This window comes from Hirundo rustica, chromosome 7, assembly GCF_015227805.2.
Source record: "Hirundo rustica isolate bHirRus1 chromosome 7, bHirRus1.pri.v3, whole genome shotgun sequence".
Taxonomy (NCBI): Eukaryota; Metazoa; Chordata; class Aves; order Passeriformes; family Hirundinidae; genus Hirundo; species Hirundo rustica.
Window position 1 is genome coordinate 22,635,323 of NC_053456.1, and position 14,919 is coordinate 22,650,241.

General features: G+C 42.7%; 1 protein-coding gene across 6 annotated transcripts in view; it reads left to right on the forward strand.

The window, feature by feature from the left end:
* The first annotated feature begins 3,635 nt into the window (after positions 1–3,635).
* OSBPL6 (oxysterol binding protein like 6) overlaps positions 3,636–14,919 on the forward strand; it is a 98,887-nt gene continuing 87,603 nt past the window's right edge. For 5 of the 6 annotated variants that reach the window (XM_040069415.2, XM_040069418.1, XM_040069417.1 and 2 more), the window contains exon 1: positions 3,636–3,709. The gene's annotated coding sequence lies outside the window, so the exon portion shown is untranslated. The remainder of the gene's footprint in view (positions 3,710–14,919) is intronic. The other variant, XM_040069416.2, reaches the window with a different exon arrangement.

A 14,919-nucleotide genomic window follows, 5' to 3' on the forward strand; every position in this document is an offset into this window, starting at 1 on the left:
AAAAGTTTTCCCCAGTTGTTTTAAATCCTGTGTCTGATCATTTACTGAGTCTTCCCAAAGTCTTGTGTGATAAAAAACAGCACATCATTGCTTCCTGTCAGCCTCCTATGTATCATTGGGGGTTTTATAGATCAAAAGGCAATCCTTTCTCAGTCTGCTCTTCAGCTAGAATTGTCTCCTCACACAGATGCACTCCCATACCTCCGCATATATTTTTTTCAGTTGCATACATGCCTTTTCTAGTTTCACATTATCATATGAAGGAACTGGAACTGTACACATCACTCAAGTGAAAAGATATTTACATAAGGTTGTAATGAGCTTTCCTGCTTTGTTTTCTGCTGCTTTTGAAGCGATTTCTAACACTGTTTGCCTTTTGGACTGCTGTTGAGTAGCAAACCAATGTTCGAAGAAAACTACTCACAATGACTCCAAGTAATAAACGCTAATTTACAGCCCATTATTATGTAAGCTTAGTTAGGGTTATTTTCATTACTGTTTACATTAGTTCCCAGTTATTGACGTAGACTTTCAGCCACCATCTCATTGCCCTATTGCTCGCTGTTGTCACATCTTTCTACAGCTGCTCAGAGTCAGTTTTCGTTTTGCCTACCATCAGTAATTTTACACCATCAGGAAACTGTTTTCACACAAGTAATTTTAGGCTATTTAAGTGCAACAGTGCTCATCTAGAAGTATTCTAAGCAATTCAGCCCTAAAGAGGACTCAAAGAGGAAAGTAAATAACGTTATGTTGGGTGGTCAGTATCTGTCAAAAAAAAAAAAAAAGGGGATGTTGATCTGGTTACTGGATCCCAGTCCTAATGGCAGCTGTGCTGATTCCTGGAGATGGCTCTTCACTCCTGTGACACTCCCCTACTCTAGGGCACGTCCAGTTCCATCTGCTGGTGCCTGCCTTTCTCCTTTCACAGCTTCTTGCTATGAGCTTCCTTCCCAAGGTCTCCCTCTGCCTAATGTATTTATCACACACAAATGTATTTATCTTAAATGCTCTTTGGTGCCCTATTTCATCCATTTTTTTTCAAAGCACTTCCATTTATGGTTATTACTACTGTACTCTTGCAGTTTTTCATAATTCAATGAATTTGAAAAAATTCAAGGTGTAATTAAAAAAAAATTATTAAAAATGTGTCTCTTACCTATCTATGCCTTGCCTTGCCTATGGGTACCATTTTGCCAAACATACACCTCGTTAACAATAAATGACAGCAATGAAACAACAATATTGCTTATTACAGGAGAAAATAAAAGTTTTTCTTAACGTTCTGTAAGTAAATATTTTCAATGTCCATAGATCTGTTTATCCTCAGCACAGGGCTGGTAAGAAAATGTTTAATTTTATATTTAGTAAACTTCCCTGCTGCCTGATTTAGAGAATGGGAATGACTACAGTTATCTAAGAATCAGTCTGATGTCGGAGGCAGCTGTCATGTGTTAGAAGGGATCATAAGCCAACAAAGACCTCCAGAGTGCCCCCAGATCCATTTCTGAGGCCTTCCACCAAGGGACTGCACAGGATCCACAATGTTGCAACAGATCCAGTGTTGCAAAGGACTGTACCAAACATCCCTTCCCATGGAGGGGCGGTGCTCGGGTGTTCCCATGGACACCTGAACGTATCAACCCATTGAACTCTACATTTCATGGTACCTGCCCCATGGAGAAGACCAGAAGAGGAGTAACAGGATGCCATCTGGATCCATGGGTGGTGATATCTTTCTATCACAGTGATGTCTCTCTGTAATTCTCTTCCCTCCCAACTCCCCCCACTTCCCTTTTCTTATTTTTTCTCTCTCCTGCCCCCCTGTCCCCTCCATTTACTGGTGAATAACATCCATACTATTGACTTTGGCACATTGCCTGGTTGGCACCTTAATTGGGGGAGAGGCATTGTGCTCTAATCTGATCTTAAATGTGTTCTAGAATGTGTGTGGCTTCGTACTTAATCTTTCTGTGGATTTTACATGAAAACTTACTGTGACAGCCACCAAAGTCCCGCTTAATGTTTTTCTTACTACTCCAGCTCTTGAAAACTGAACACCAAAAAAAAGAAAAAAAAGTGTTACTTAATGAATTTCTTAACTTTATTCAACCACATTGAAAATGAGACTTGCAGGTTCAGCTGTAAGAATAAAGCTTTTTTTCCAAGAAGCTTATCTGAGAAGTTACACAAAAAATACTATACCAAGGGATCCTTCTATGGAGGTCTCTGCTTTAATAGGAAAATGACTATGGCTTTTGTATGCCAGGGTGCCTAAAATGATCCTTTGTTGCACAATGATACTGCCAAATCTGGAACTACTAGTTTGAGAAATATGGAAAACATAAACCAGCATCACACAGCCTGTCTTTGACTAATGAATAGTGTAGGTTCAATGATTTATAGAATGCTGTAAAAATACTTTTTTTCAGAGGTATTTGCCCTTTTTCTCCATTCTCTTATTGAAATTTGCTGGCGGTGGCATCTAGTTCTCCAGGGATTTAAATTGATTTTCTAGGATGACAAAAGCTATTTCCAGTCTTGTTACCATGAACCAGAGAGCAGGGCTGAGGTGGGGGATGTAAATAGTAGTAGTACAGTTTGCTAAGAGAGGCCTCAGAGCCGTCTCTGGGGTGCAGGAGGGGCGCCAGCCCTGGGGACAGGGAGTGACCAGGTCCAAGCAGAAGGACCACGGTGCCAAGGGCGAGTCACTAACCAGACAGATGAGTCTACAACCTGTCTGCTCCACAGCCGGGTGACCTGTTCCACTCCACGGGTTCTCTACACGAGACAGTCCAGCGGCCCCTTTTGAAAGGTGTGTTTAAGCTATCAAGGATGTTGTAAAAGCTGTGATGGAGGATCTACAGGGAAGAAAAACCAACTCCCCCTCCCCAAAAAACCAACCTACCAAAAACCTAATACAAATTAAATCAGAGGAGTAATTTCAATGGCAGCTTTCTGGCGCATGTGAAGTGTTTTTTTACAACCTCCCATTATCGGACGACAAAGATCGATCAGCTAACGCAGTGACCACTGCGGGAGGGTGACAGCGCAAAGCTGGGTGTCGTGCTTGTGTCACCAAGCCCGGGTGGGGAAAGGCCCTTAGGCTGCTGCTGACGGCGCCGTCCCTCGGCGGCACCCCTTTGTCTGACACCATCCTCCCGCCCCTGGCACGGAGATCCCTCTGGCTCCAGCACAGCCCCGCTGTCGCCCGCGTGCTTTCCCATTTCATTCCAGACCCGATGTCATGACCGAAGCCCGTTACGCGGTCCCCGCCGCTGCCCCGTTTCTCCGGCGGCGCCCCGACCCGGGGCTTTGCCGTGCGCACCGGGGCCGGCCGCGGCAGGGACGGCGAGGTGCCGCGCCGAGCGCCGGCGCCGCCCCCGCCGCTGCGCGCAGAGGGCCGCGGCCGCGCCGGGCTCGGCATCGCTGCGCCGCCGGCCCGGCCCCGGCCCGGCGCCCGGCACCTGCGCCCCGTACCTGTGCCCGGGCCCGCCGCAGGTGGGTACGGCGGGCGGAGGGCACCTTGGCCGGCGGGCGGGGGCGGGGGGCGGCGCGCGGCGGGCTGCGGCGGCGGCTGCCCGCCCCCTCCCTGCCTCCCTCCCTGCCTCCGTCAGGCGGGCGGGGAGCTGCGGCGGGAGGGAGCGGGAGCGGCGGGGCGCAGCATCCCGGGCCGCAGCGGGGATGCGCCGCGGATCCCGGCCAGGAGGTGGGCGCTGAGCGGCGGCGCTGGGGGCGCGGGTGCGGGGCCGGAGCGGCGGGACGGGCGCCAGGGGAGCCGGCCGGGCGGCGGCGGAGGCCGGGGCTCGGCGGGCAGCCGCGCGGTGCCGGTGCCGCGGCGGTGCCGCCGGGGGAGGCGGGAGCGGCCGGGGCGCGGCGGCTCGGGGCTCGGGGCTCGGGGCTCGGGGCTGGGGGCTGGGGCCCGGCCGTGGCTCTGCGGCCCCGGGGCGCAGCCGGAGCATCCGGACCGGGGCGGCCGGGCTGGGGTTACGTAACGGCATCCGCGCAGGGATGCGCCGGTGTCAGCCCCGGCTTCCCTGGCGCTCCCCGAAGTCGTGATTTTTTTCGCCCTTCCCTGCAGAGCAATTTAAAATGCTCCAATAAACTGTGTGGTCTGTGAGGTTCAGTTGCAGATGCGCTATTGCCAAGTTGATTCACTCTTAGGGTACCTTTCTTCATTCTGTTTCTCTCTCTCTCTGTCTCTCAAAAAAAAAAAAAAAAAAAAAAAAAAAAGGCAGGAGCGGCCTGTAATTCCCAATTTGCTTGCAAGGCTGCAAATCCCTTCCAAGTATTTTGAAGATGTGTGGATTCATTAAAACTGATGTTTGGAAATCATGTGTTTGCCAGAAGTGCTGATGCCTAAAATGACTGTGTGACGTGAGTTTTGCCATTGGCTCGTCATTTCATGTCAGTTTCTAATTGCTGTCGTGTGCTGGGAGGATACATTGGTGATTTTCTTCCCAAAAGCTTCAGCAGTGCAGGTGCCATGGACTAACAGTAACTGAAACAAAAGACCTTGCTGGACTTGTCGGAGCGAATTAGGAAGCCAAGGTCGAATACCAAACGTCAGAGCAACTTGTTTGGGGTAGCGTGAGAGAACAAAAGTATTCACGGATCTTATTTGAGAGTTTAAGTGAAAAGTGTTCCTTAAATAGAAACGCTATTACTCAGTAGATGAAAAAGAATGCTTAGTGAAGGTGTGAGGAAATTGCTATTTTAGGACTACAATTAACTATATCAGCTCAATTTTAATGGAACTAGTACATTTAATTGCATTCCTAACAGATTTTCTGTTCTCTAGATGATTAACTTGCAGAATTATACCAGCTCAAAGATTAAAATCTCATCAAGTATCTAATGGTTTTTCTACAGTGTAATTGTGTTTGGTTTATAATAGTTCTTTTCTAATAACCACCCTTTGCCCATACAGCTGTAGATACTATGATTAGACTTTTTTATCTTGGTGTAAAATGACACGACCTTGACCTTTAGAGGTTAAGCAGATGTCGTTGTTATGGATCTTATATGTTCAGTGAAGCGTTTTTATGTATATCATAAATATTGTTTTCTTTTCTTTTTGTTTAAAAACTACACAAGGGGACTACTTTATCTTTTCTCACCACCTTAGATAAATTAACAGAGATATCTACAAAACTGATTATTTGAAAACGTAAAGGGTTTATATTTAAACAACCTTTTCTTTCCAAGTACATGTCAGGATGTATATCTGGAAAACAAAATTGAAGGGTTTGTTACTGAAGACTCCCTAAACATTTCCCCTTGCTACTGAAGGCTGAAAGAGGTACCCTTTGTTGTACCGTAGTTCATCAAGCGTGCTTCTTCCACTTCCCATTAATTGGCTATTGCGCTCCCAGGTCCTCCGGAGCGCTTAGAGCTGTACTGCTGGGGGCCTTGTCTGCAGCCTTGCTTATTGCTGGAATTTTTTTTGCTCTTAGCCCATTCTGGGAGCTTATCCATAAATGTCTGCGATGTGAGCACTGGTTCCCATATCCTTGTAGGAACACGCGTGGGGTTTTTTCCTGGTGCTGGTGTTGAAGCTCTGTACTCTGTATATTTATATGCTTAGATGTGTTTTTTATGCAGCCATCAAAAACATAACTTTACTCACAGGTGTGAGTGTTACTGTGCATTTGAGCAGCCAGTTGGACATTATTACGAAGCTGCCACAGCTATGGAAAGTTCAAGCTCCGTGACTTGTGTGATAGGACGCTCCCTGGCCTCCTGCTCTATTGCAAATGGCGGTAGATGTGAGGCTGCTCTCCTTTGCCACTTCTTTCTCCAGTCCACTCTGGAGATGAGAGCAGAGAGTGTTCATACTGCTGCTTCCTTTAGTCCCCTGGCACATATGTGTGTGATTGTGTATGCGTGTTCCCTTGGGTGCCGCACGTTTCAGCTGAGCCACAGTGTACCGATGGATTGCTGTGTGTGATGGACATGAATGATTTTGCTCTTGCTTTTCCAAATACATGTGATCCCAGCATGGGTTTTTCCCTGAGAATTTATGGTTTTTTACCAAGGGGCTTTGTCTCAGGAGGGCTGTATTTCTTAAGGGACTTTAGTCAGCCTTTTGTGCCTGTGCCACGCTAGAAAACCTCCTGCCACTGCAGTGTGAGATGGGAAGGAACTGCCAGCGCTTTGCTGCTAAAGACGTGTGTGTTTATATTTAAAATGTGTGTGTATGTATAAAACAAGCCTGTCCTAACAGTTTAATTAACCCCTCTGCCTCATGTGTGGGGTAGCAAATACTTGTACATTACTCCTGTATTTTCTAGTATTTTTTTAGAACACTGAACAATTCAAACAATTCTTAGAGATTTCTGGGAGGATTTACACCCCCCCTCCCCCCCCTTGTTAACTAAACGTTTTCTGGTTTTGAAGCATTTGACTATCCTGATGTGGGAAATGGCAGTGGTTTCTGTAGATATTCTGTAGATAATTTTCATGGGAAATGTTACTCTGGGCAATTAGACTTCAAAAAGAAATTTCTCCAAGGATTTCCTTCAGGCTTGTGTTTCTTTCTTAAGCTAAGTTTAATGAGATTAAAAAAAAAAAAAATCCTTCACAGTGGAATACTAAGGTAAATGCTTAATTTGGGAGGGGAGGGTGTTTGTGTGTTGAATTTGCCATATCGACATCGTAGGTGTTGAAGGAAGCAGCAACAGGTACAGTGCATAAAGGAAAGTAAATGTGTTTCGGCCATTTGAGGGATGTTGGATTTCTGGCCAATTTAAAAGATTGCTTTGGTCTTATAAAGGAAACCCCAGCTGCCACATACCTAGTGAAAAGAAAGCTATATAAATGAGGGGCCAGGTAACATGAGCTGACTTTGGTTGTAATATTATGAAATATTGAGGAATATGTAGTTATAGAGTCATAGAATGGTTTGGGTGGGAAGGACCCGTGACAGGTCTGCTAGTCCAACCTCTTGCAATGAACAGGGACATTCTTCAGCTAGATCAGGGTGCTCAGAGCCCCATCCAACCTGGATGTTTTGAGGGGTATCTACTATCTAGATGGGGTATCTACTACCTCACTGTTCCAGTGTTTTGTCACCATCATCATAAAAAAAAATTATTCCTTGTATCTGGCCGGAATCTACTCTCTTTTAGCTCGCAACCATTACCCCATATCCTGTTGCTGTTGTCTTAGGTAGGCCCTGTAGGTAGAGTTTATGCTGTGAGTGGTGTTATTATAATTGTAATTCATTTCACCATCTCCATACCAAGGTTTTCTGAGCTGTGAATGCAAACCTACAGCTTTCAGGTAAGTTAGAATACCAACATGGAGGAGCTTAAAACTTTGGGGTTTTTTAAATGCCAGTGCTGCATATATTCTAGTAAATGGTGTTTCTAGCATGTTCCTCTTTTGGGGTTGTTCCTTTTAAAAGAGATGAAAAGGGATGGAAGAACCTTTTGCTGTTGACAGCTGATAAACCAGTAAAAGGGAGAACAGCTAAATGTGAAATATGGGAAATGGAAGAACACCACAAGAATTACCCTGTGTAGGCAGTCAAACTTGTGTCTTTTAGGGAAACTTCTGGGCTGCACTTGTTAAGATTAAGGGAGGAAAAAAGTGAACAGCGCCAAAACACTAGAGACAATCGCTAAATGAGGAAAAAATAGGTTTGATTTTGTTGCCATTTTTCATTTTTTAATGGAAATTTGCCCAAGTGATGCTTAAAGGATCCTTCCAGCCTAAGTTATTCTGTAATTTTGTTTTGTCATTATAGGTGAAATCCAGAAAACTGTTAATTTTCTATTAATAGTGAAAAATAGATGGTGCTCAGAAACTCAGAATTATTCTTTTTCTGGCATATCTATCTATCTGTTATCTATCTATCTATCTATCTATCTATCTATCTATCTATCTATCTATCTATCTCCTGTGGAAGTTCTAGATAGTTTTAAAGATAGTTCCGAGTGAAACATGTGAGTCTGTGCTGAGGGCTATTTACAGTTATGGGTGGTAGCAGCAGGTAGGGAGATGGTGAATTTCCAAGCTTGTCTCTTTGAGAATTCTGCAGACTGATCGCTTAAAGGGTTTCGGTGTGAGCCCCTCCATCACCAGCTCAGAAATCAGAAAAGATTGTATGTCACTGCTTGCTACCTATAACTTTAAAAAGAGAAGCTTTGAAGGAAGAGTAGGAAGAGTAAGTTGGAGATTGAAGAAGAGTGGGAGGATGGGTCTGGAATGTATGGCAGTTGTTAAATGGTTGAATTAGTAGAGCTTGATAATGATTCTTAGAAATGCTTCATTGTAGCTGAGCATTTTGAAACTGAGTTAAATAATTTCCTTTTCTTTTCTTTTCTGTTCCTTAAAGGTGAATATTTTAATAGTAGTTGGGAGCACTTCTCTTAAAGGAGATAATGGATGCATTAGTTTGAGGTGTAAAGAAAAGAAGTCTCTAGTTGATTGTGAGTTTAATATAGAATTGCAAGAATTTAATTAGCAGGTGTCATAGCTAGATTCAAAGATTAGGTTTTCTACCAAAAACCCTCTGTGAAAAGTGGTTTTCTTGCTGTCTTTTTTGCTGGAGGATGATATCTGTATTTCTCACAGAGTCCAGTCCTTTGGCATATTTAAAAAGTTGTGTGTTCTGCAATCAAATATTTCACATTTTTTGAATTTAGACCCTCCTCCCATTCCAATGTATCTTTTCCCCCTTATTTTGAGAAGCTGAGAATAGGGTGGGTAAGTTGAACCTACTCAGCATTTAGCAGAGAGCAGTCTTGGTTATGATCTTTCACAGTGTGATCTGACTGCTTACATTCGTAACTCTGCTAAAATAAGTTTCCCCCCCACCCCCCCGTTTTTTTTAGTGGAAACAGAGATGGAAATGCTTCTAGCTTATAAACTACATAAACCCCTCATTACTTTTCAGTTCTCATGAAATTTCTGAAAATGACAATAATCATGCTTAGTCCCTATTGATTTATGTGTTTCTAGCAGACGTGCAAAGGCACAGGAGGATTCTCTACTTAAAAGGCTGGATTAACAGATCTCTATGTGGTATCTGATGTAGTCCCACTCTCTTATGCAAATGCAGTTCTGTTGGTACGAGGCTTTTCTAAAGTCTGTGTTATTCCCAATTAAATTAGTGAATTATGATTTTGAAGGGTGCAGAGATGTTAAAATGATGCATTGGATCCTTTACCTCAGTACAGTAGAGCATAGATCTGGGATTGCTTTGTTATGAAAACAAGTCAACCCAAAGTAGGTAACATTTGTCTAAGAATGATCTGTAGATCGATTTCAAGAAACTTTATCTTGGAATGTGATACACTTTTTTAGATGGTGAACTGAAACATTTCTCAGCAGAAAATCTAACAAGCTCAGGTTGCCCAAAGAAGAGTTTGTATGAAACCTGTGCTGTGGAGCGAAGCCTACCTGCTCAGACAGAGGAAGCCTCAGCTACTTCTGCCCAGTAGTGACTGGCCTGATCAGTCCTGGAAAATGAAAGACAGCGGAAGAACTTTGTTCTGTAGCAGTTCTTAATTTCCTGCTTCCTGTAAAAATGTTTGCAGTGGGAGACTAAAGAGTTACAGAAACATAGATAAGGTGTTGTTAAAGGGAATTTGGGTCAAGAGAAGTTTCTGTTAATATCCTGCAGGAATGGTTTCAGCAGGCTGATCATTCTTCCTGTTTCATCTCTGCCTTTACTCTGTGGGTACTGTGTGAAGTCAGCCTGCATCTGCAGTGGGACTGCAGGTGCACTCTTGCTCCCACTTCTATTTTGTTAGGATTTTTATAGCTGACCTACTCAGGGATGCATCCTTTTGATCTTTTTTTCAGGAAAACAGTGTTTAACTGTTTCTTCCCTTCTGCCTTTGAATATCAAATTAAATCTTGCTTGGAAAGAAGTGGCAGTGTTATAGAAGTGGGAGAGAAATTAACCCAGTGAGACTGTAGCTCATGTTCCTAGATTGAGATTTTTGAGGTTTTAGGCACATGATAAAAGTTTCTTTAGTTAATTTATTTTCATGGAAAATGGTGGAGAACAACTTATTTTCTTTTATAAGTAGATATTTAGGAAGTGAGTTAGCTGTGCTGTCACCTGGTAAAGATAGGTCTAGGGAAAAGGGAAAGGCAGAATCACTGATGGAGAGCTACAGAAATGGCAAGAAATGGACCAGATAAAGGGGCTTTCATCTTGAAAATGGGAAGCTGGAGTGGTTAGCTTAGTGACAAATGTTTCAAAGTAGAGTGGATCAGCTGGATGAGGAGGTGGTGGCTAATGGTGGAAACAATACTTAGTTAAAAGGAAGAAGCTTCAGCATAAAACAGCTTGCTGAGGTCAGAAACAGCAGCAGTTGGTGTTGAGTCATCTTAAGTCCCTCTGACCCCAATGTGAGCATGACATATACATCACTCAGGTAAGTAAATATGTTGCTCTCCTGTTTAAGTCCATGTTTCTGGAGTTTGTTCTGTTTATGGATAACAAGCTTCGTAAGATGCTTGCCAAAAGCAGTACAGGAGTGATATGAAATAGAGCTGCAGAGCAGTCAGAGGATGAGTCTGTCTGTAGCCAGACAAATTCTTTTTCTTTCTGTGTAATGGTTGAAGAATGCTAAAATCCATCTCCTTTTCCCCTCCCTCTTCCTGTCAGTTAAATAAAAGTTGTCTTTCCACATTCACTTGTGGCTGACAACTCTGTTTTGTGTGTAACTTCTAGGGAGTATAGGCAGGTCACAATTGCTTCCTATGTATTAATGGGTATATTAATAAGTGTAATATTCTTGGATGACATAATCATGGGCAAAAATAATGCATTCTCTGACTGAAGGGGAAAATAGTTCTCTAACTCTCTTTAACTGTGACCTATATTGTGTGGGTGTGCAAACATGCTGTGGAAAGCTAAATGTAAATTATATGCTGCTCCACTGAGCAGGCTTTCTCAGTTCTCCTAATAATTGGTAATGTGGCCTACATACAAAACCCATGGTCAGTTTGCAATATGCAATTCAGTGACATGCACTGCAATGCAATTATCATTTGCAATGCAAAATAATCTTTAAAAAGCTCAAACAAGGTATTTTCTTTAGTAGCTGCAAATTGTGCCTCTTGCCCAGTCACCATAAATACTGTTTTGTGACAGAGCTTACAATTAATAGAGTGGCTTCTGTCTCTAATTAATACAATAATGGTTGTTCTTTCTTTTGATGTGGATTGGGGATTATTGGGGAAGGCCTCAAACCAATGAAGAAATGAGGGTTAGAATTAGCCCAGCTGACCATCCCTGAGACCCCTGCAGGACTCTCCAGACACTCCACATGGTTGTGCATTGTCTGTGAGTTTAAGGGAAAGAACAGCTTCAGAAGTAATCGGTGATATGCTTTTTCATTTCCATTTTTGGTGGTGCAAAAGCTGTGGCTGGATCTGCAGATGCTCTGAAATATAGCAATGAGATGGCACCTTGAGTTCATAGCTCCTGCCCTTTCCATAGCAGCTGCTGCGTGTGTCTCTCTGCCTGATGCAAATTTAAATTTTCTGAGCTACATAAGGAAGGAGAAAGAGTGTCAGATTTTTTGCCTTTAAAATTAATGAATTCCTACTCATCAGTTTCTTTGGGTTTTCATAGTGTTTTGGCCAAAACAATGTAACATTAATCTACAAAGAGTAGGTTCGGCTAAAACAGCCGGGCTGTAATCACGTGGCCTTTCCTAAAGTTGTGGTATTTTCCTTAATTCCCTTGGGGTTTAGGTTTCCAGCTGAGATGCCCAGACCAGTTGTGCAGAGGCTGTGTAACAGATCACTGCCCATAGTTCTCCCTGTGCTCTGTGCCTTCCTGGGTGCCTCATTTTTCTCCCTGCCATAAGACCTTTATTGATCCAAATCCCCACTTGTCCTCTGTGACACCTGCACATTCTAATAGCTGGAATGTTACTCAAACTGTTAACACACTGCACGAGGGGAGTGCACAGGGCAGGGAAGGATGGAAAGAAGCAAGGATGGATTGTTGCCTCCAGCCCTGATTCCTGCTGCCTGTCCAGCCCAGAGCTGTACTGGCCCTTGGCTGCCAGCCTGTGGTGCAAAGGCACAGAGTTACTCTTGTTCCCTGGCACCTTATGGTATTTCTGGTGTAATTACCTTCTGATATATTCATTATTAGATTTCCCCCTCAATGTTCTTCAGCATTTTTAAAGATTTATTCAGTGTTTTCAGATTTTTATGCTTTCCTCTTAACTTTGTGAGCGCATTAGCTCAATCATTGCGCATGAAGCTGTCAAATACCAGTCATAAACCTGTGCTGTATCTCTTTACTATTCTATATGTTATTGACTATTTGAATTATTTTAAAGTTACACAGAATTCTTTTGTAAAGTATAAATCCATTGACTTTAGAATCTTCTACATTTTCTTCATTCTTTTTCATGTGTCTTTTTGTAGTAAATCAGTAAAAATAATTTCGAAGATGGAGTAAGGAACAATGCTGTGTAAAATGTAGGTGGAAAATAACAATAGCTTGATAAACGTGGTGAGTTTTCCCCTAAGGGGAACAGAAACATGCTAGCTAACATCAGGTGAAGGGGCATTACCTGCAGTAAACCAGAACTATTTAGACTGTGATTGATGCATATTAGGCTCATAGCTCTCTCTAGAAAAAGGGCAGTATCTCATAACAGAGAAGTTTTATTTTTTGATGCCATTGCATATATTCAAAGGTAATGAACATGTTAAAAAAACCCGTGGTTTTGTTTTGTGTTCCTCTCTGTCTGGTTGTGGCCACTGCGCTCAGTGCTGAGAAACATTGAACGTGCTTGTGGGGAGTATAGCAGCTTCAGAAATTTTATACTTCAACATCCATGGCAGCGTTCCCATTTTGAGAACGAGTGGAAACAAACTGCTCTTTAGGCTGCAGATATCTTGAGGAACACATAGTTCTGCTTTCTTGGCTGATTCTTGGGTAGTTTGCCATGAAAAATGTGTCATAGCTGTGTGATATAACACTGAGAAAACCACCAACATTGGCTAAATCTGTTTGTAGGTGAAATTTAGTTTCTTATAAAGAAATGTATCAAGTACAAAATCATTTCAAAACTAATTTTTTTGAAGCCAAATGCACCCAATGTGTGTTGATCACTTCTGGCTTCCAGCACCTCTTCCACAGCTCCTGCCCTCTTTATCATTCTGTCTTCCCTCCACAGGTCGCTCCCTGCCTGTTAATTCCCTGCCTTTAGAATTCCAGACCTGTGCCCAGGCTCACTGCTCCTCCTGGCCACACAAGCACGTCCCCTTGGCCAGGCTGGTGATGCTCCATGCCTGTTCCCTCCAGCTGCCATGCCTGTGTGCTTCTCCTGAGGTCCTTAGGATCTCAGGAGATCCTTGGAGGGGTAGTGCCAGGGGCTGGGGGTACAAAAGGAAAAAAACTTGGAGAACAAAAGGCCTGGATAGTCCCAGTGTAAACATACCAAGGAAAGCTGGGAATTTTCCTACCAGTTCTTATGCCTAGAAGTAGTGAAAGGTGCCATTTCTTAATGGCAGCAAGTGAAATATTTTTGCACTTTAGGTTGGTGTTTCTGTCAAGGTGGGTTATACATCTCAACCACGCTGAAGCAGATTTAAACGTAATGGTACAACTTCCAAATGCAGGTTTCTCATTTAGAAGGACAAGTCTGAACAGAAATAAATGTCTGTATGTGTTGTGGGACCCAGAAAGTAATTCAAGCAGACGTCTCTGAAATTTTTCTTCTAAAGCAATCTTGGTATGCTGCAAAAATGAATTTAAAATCTTTAGTTACCCACAGCTAACAGCACAAAATATCAATACTTTTTCAGCTAATGTCAATTTTTTTCCATTAAAAGATAAATGAGGAAGTGTGGAGCTTCCAGTCTTCTCAGACTTCTGTGTGCTTCCCAGACAGCTGGTTTTAATTTATATTTGTTTTGTATAGTGTGTACTTAGTGCTTGTCATTCTCAATGCCAGCCATTGCTTGTACTGATGAGTTAAATAATCAAATAATGATGCAACTGTGGTGCATTTTAAAAGCCTTTGTTCAACAAAGAGGGCGAATGTTTTATTTGAGGAAATTAAAATTTGTAGGAAACTGAAAATGATTGCTATCTTGGGTTAGATTTTTTTCTTACTTGGAAATGTGCTGGGTCACGTTATCTTTCTAGTCACTGAAAGTTACCAGTGTTTAATACTGGTGCTTTGGAGGGTCTGGTCTCCCATTTCACTTTTATAAAGAGAAATATTATAAGACAGAATAGACATTTTACAAATAATTTCAAAGGCTAAAATATAAATATTTGAAGGGAATGGACTGTAGATTCCAAACTTCTACTGTAGACTTCTACTCTACACAGCCTTTTGTCTTCTGAGCATCTGACTGGAGTGATGGGGAAGTGGAGACCACTGCCCTGGATCTGCAGAGAGTGAAAAAGGAAAGGAAAGTAACCTTCCTAAATTTTCCAAATGCATGGGTGAAGCCCTGCTTTTTAAAATAGATGCAATTTTCCTGTTTCAGGATGCTTGTTAAAAAACAGAGAAAATAAGGACGAATTTGATCTTTTCTTTCCAGAACACTGCAGCTGGATATCCACAGTGCTTTTCCCCCTTCCTTTTTAAGCTGCCTTTTAGAATTCTTATAGTTGGGAAGCTGTCCCAAAACCTATTTGTCAGGTGTCACTATGTAGCAGTAATGCAATTAACCTTACAAGTCCTTTTTACTTCCTGAGTGTATTTGCTTGGGAGTCTTTCAAGAATTATTTTACTGCTATTTTCTGGTGTTGATTAATTTTGGAACAGGTATTGCATACAGCAGGGGAGTTTTCGCTTCTGTGTAAATGGCTATGGGCATCTTGGCTGAGGTTATTGACACATATTTGGCTAAATGCTGACTTACCAGCTATTGTGAAGGACTGGAGAACATTGAAAACACTAATAGAGTTACTTA